The following is a 4,314-nucleotide window of genomic DNA, read 5'->3' as shown; positions in this document are numbered from 1 at the left end:
ACGAAAGATGCAGTACATTGTACACGTTGTTGCAGACTAATTTTTTAATCTTGTACCAGCAGGTGGCAAAACTCATTGGCCACAGTTTAATTCACCAATCCAGCCACTCCACAGGCAATTCTGTAGATTGAGATTGCACCGACCATCAACATGTTTCTAAGGGCTTCTTTCAATCCCAAGTGCATATTTAACCATACAACCAAAGCGAGTCCATGCCAAAAGACTCTCCAAAAATCTATTCTGTGTATTGTGCATTCAGGGATGTGTGCTGGTGAATGCAGGTAAGTTGTTTACCTACCGCTATGGAAATATAGACAGCTCTGTTACTTTAAAATCTGATGCTGTTGCTTAGAGACCATGTTCTGCGTCAAGCCTGAAATGGCTCCCAATATAGAGCACAATAGCTCTCATTCAGCTCAGCTCCACCCCTGTATGCACTCTTATTGATTGATCTCCAAATGGATTCAATCTAAGATTAGATCACTGGTACGTATGTAAGCTCATCATTATGGGGGCACTATGATTCACGATCCATACCCGACCACGAGTGTGAAATCGACTCACGCTGCTCTCATTGTCAGGGTTCATTATATCCTAAGTTGGTTTGACAAGGGAATATGTACTTCAACGTACACGCTTCTGTATGTAAAGCGTTGATGAGGTGAATATGTCTTTCATATGATCAGGCTGTTTAGTAAGAGCAGGCCTACTACACGTGCCTTTCTTCCATTTCTGAGAAACCGACAAATTATGTGTGAAGCTTTCAGCGTTTCCTCTTTCAGGCGCATTACACTTCCCCATCGAAGTTTCTCTCTCACAAAAACAGCTAACAAGTCCCTGCCCACACTCCAGTACTTCACAATGAAGAATCAAGAAGATATACAAGTTTGGAAAAAAGAGCATTGTTGTATATGTATACTACTGTTCAAAAGTCTGGAGTTGATCAGTTTTTTGATAAAGAACTTGATAAAAGAAGTGTCTTATGCTCATCAAGGCTGCATTTTATTTGGTCAAAAATGCATTCAAATTAATTTTGTGAAATTATTACAACACAAAAGAGCTGCTTTTGCAACAGTTATGACGTAACCTATTATTACTACACAATATTACTATTACACTATTATTATGAACCCTAATCCCTTTTTAATATACATTTCAGCAGCCATTACTCCAGTCCTTAGTGTCACATCACTGTTGCTTAATATTTTTATGCAAACTGTGATTTCCCCCCCTTATATTCTTTGATGAATAAGAAAGTTCAACAGAAAAGCATTTATGGAAATGGAATTGGAAACCGTTTGTAACATTTGGACATTTCTTTACTGTCACTTTCGATCAATTTAATCCATACTTGCTGAATAAAAGTATTACTTTGTTTAAAAATGATTAAATAAATAGTCAAATAAACATAAAACACAGAGTCTCATCCATATGTCAAATATTTAAATTTAATTTTAAGTAATTGCCATTAACTCTCACTATTAGGGTTTTACTTGTAACATCAACTGAATAATAAATATAAAATTAGCTGTAAGTAATGCACAAGATGTCACAATACAATAAACGCTCTGTTAATTATCTACATATGCAACAGCAGCAAAAGAAGTGCCTCTGAGACACTAACCTCATACTAATACTATATATTTCAGAATATATCAAATGTTACTTAATGTTACCAAATGTTAGATACAGCATTAATTCATTATTTTGGCATTTTTTGCAGATTTTAAATGAAGTATTTTCCCCCTGAGCCTTAGTCATTTTTACTGTTGAACACAGATAGAGAGAATGCATTGTCTAGTTTTGCTGAGTAAGTGATTTGTCTGTCATAATGTCTCATAAGTTTCATAACTCACACAAAAACTCATCGCATATCAGAGAGACATATAATATGATTCCACTCACCGTAGCCCCAGACTGAGCGGCCTGGCCTGGTTGGAGTTTTAAAGGGGAAGGTGTGATATCTTCTGCCCCATCCTGAAGCCCCATAGAATCTGTGTACCATGTAGTCTTTATAGCCTTCGCCTAAGCCTGTCATTACAAAAACATTTTGGGAGAAAATCATGTTTACTGTGGAACAGAGAAAAAAAATCAGTGATTCATGCGTCAGTGTTACTTTAAAATCTACAGTAATACACTCTACTATATAATCTGTCTAGCTTGTATCTTTAATTTTATGATAATGCTAAGACTTTCGTATTTTCATAATGCTCCCATTTGTCCGTTATCAAGTTTATGGTGCACTTACCACTCTTGATCTTCATGATGAAATCACTTCTCTGTTGCAATATGAATCTGAGATCATTCAAGCACACATACCTCATTCATACACACTCATACACTGAGTAATTCCTGTCAGAATGGAAGGAAGTGGTGTCTGAGGGCCATCTGAAGTTTTAAGGTCTCTGAAAATTATCTGAGGATATGAAAAAGTCACGCTCTTACAATTCCCCTTTCCCCATCTCAGCGGTTTGAAAGGATTGAAACACAGAAGGTGATGTGAGTCACTGGATGCCTCTCACTTACTGTCACACATTACAGCACATTCACAGTCCCACGTTACTGTCAGAAAACTCATGGTTTCAACACTACAACATATTTCGGTAACACCTCCTAAAACACCTGTGTAATAAAAAGCATAATATAACAGTTAGTTCCAGGCCTTGTAGTGGCTTCCAAGAGTGCTAATATGGAGTACAACAGTACCTGCCTTATCAGAGTCTTTTGTTCTGTAAGTATTTTTCCCACTCCTTTTTCCCATAAGTTTTCATTAAAGAGTCTTCGTTAAACCAACCAGCTACAAGGTGAATCACATCATTTCAAAATTTTATCTCCTTTAGGGAGATCTCTGATTGGTGGAGATTTTTGTGGAATCATGGGTAATGTAGTTTTTCACCAGTTATTGCACTGTTAAACACAATTATTTCAAAGGTCTGTCTTTAAAGGTTTATTAAAGTTATTATAAATCAGGTTTGTGTGTTCCAGACTGTCTATGCATTAGTGATAGAGGCATAGTGGTGATTAGTGATTTCTGCAATTTAAAGGGGTCACGAAGTGAGAAATAAAAATTCCCTTGATCTTTTGACATATATAAGAGGTCATTGTGCTATGAAAACATTCTGTAAGTTTCAGAACTTCAAACTTTCTCGTTAGTCTAAAAACAGGTAATATTGAAGCCAATCTGCCAAAATGACAGGTTTTGGAATGCGCCACTTTATGACATAATAGTGTGGCTAAACCGCCTCCGCAGAAGAAGATCAATGCCTGTTTAGCCCCGCCCACGGATTCACGCACATAGTAGGTAAATGACAAGAGCAGCAAATACAGGTCTACGCAGTAACCAAACGATAAACTTTATTTGATGAACTTTATTTTTGAATGAAGTTCCAGACCACGTCAGTAAGAACTTGGTCCTTTGTTCATTTCATTTTACCACGGATTTGTTTACGAACAAGGCACAATTCGACACAGGATTTTAAGAAAGATGGAAACTAAAAGACGATGCTGTGCCGACTATATTGGTCTGATGTCACACCACGCAAGTTTTCATTACGTGATCACTATTATTGCTTTGTCTGTTATTACAGATCATTTGATATATACTGAGTGTTTATGCGTTCTTAAAGGGATAGTTCACCCAAAAATGAAAATTTTATGTTTATCTGCTTACCCCCAGGGCATCCAAGATGTAGGTGACTTTGTTTCTTCAGTAGAACACATATGATGATTTTTAACTCCAACCGTTGCAGTCTATCAGTCGTATAATGCATGGCAATGGTAACAAAATCTATGAGAGTAAAAAAAACATGCACAGACAAATCCAAATTAAACCCTGTGGCTCGTGGCGACACATTGATGCCCTAAGACACGAAACGATCGGTTTGTGCCAGAAACCGAACAGTATTTATATCATTTTTTACCTCGAATACACCACTATGTCCAACTGTCTTTGGGCGCGCGCACGGCATCCGGTGCGTGAGGTGTGTACGCGCTCTGGCGTAGTTTACGCAAGCGCCGGAAGTGATCTCTCATGCGTATGTCACTCATTGTTTACACAGTGCACAAACATTGTAGGTACGACGGCTAATCAAAATGGTACTTACTTGCGCATATCTGGATTGTTCAAACCGACTTAAAACTAAAAGATTACGTTCTCTCGCGCGAACTCATTCGGGAGTGGTGACTTTCCACGTATTCCCAACTTCTGAGCCTGCTCGCCTGAAGTTATGGTTGATTGCTCTTCAGCTGGATATCAACACACCCATTAACGTAAACTACGCCAGAGCGCGTACACACCTCACGCACCGGATGCCG

Source organism: Sinocyclocheilus anshuiensis, unplaced genomic scaffold (assembly GCF_001515605.1).
Source record: "Sinocyclocheilus anshuiensis isolate Anshui unplaced genomic scaffold, SAMN03320099.WGS_v1.1 scaffold185, whole genome shotgun sequence".
In the NCBI taxonomy this organism is placed as follows: Eukaryota; Metazoa; Chordata; class Actinopteri; order Cypriniformes; family Cyprinidae; genus Sinocyclocheilus; species Sinocyclocheilus anshuiensis.
The sequence above is the reverse complement of the archived record's forward strand: the minus strand, read 5'-3'. Positions refer to the sequence as shown.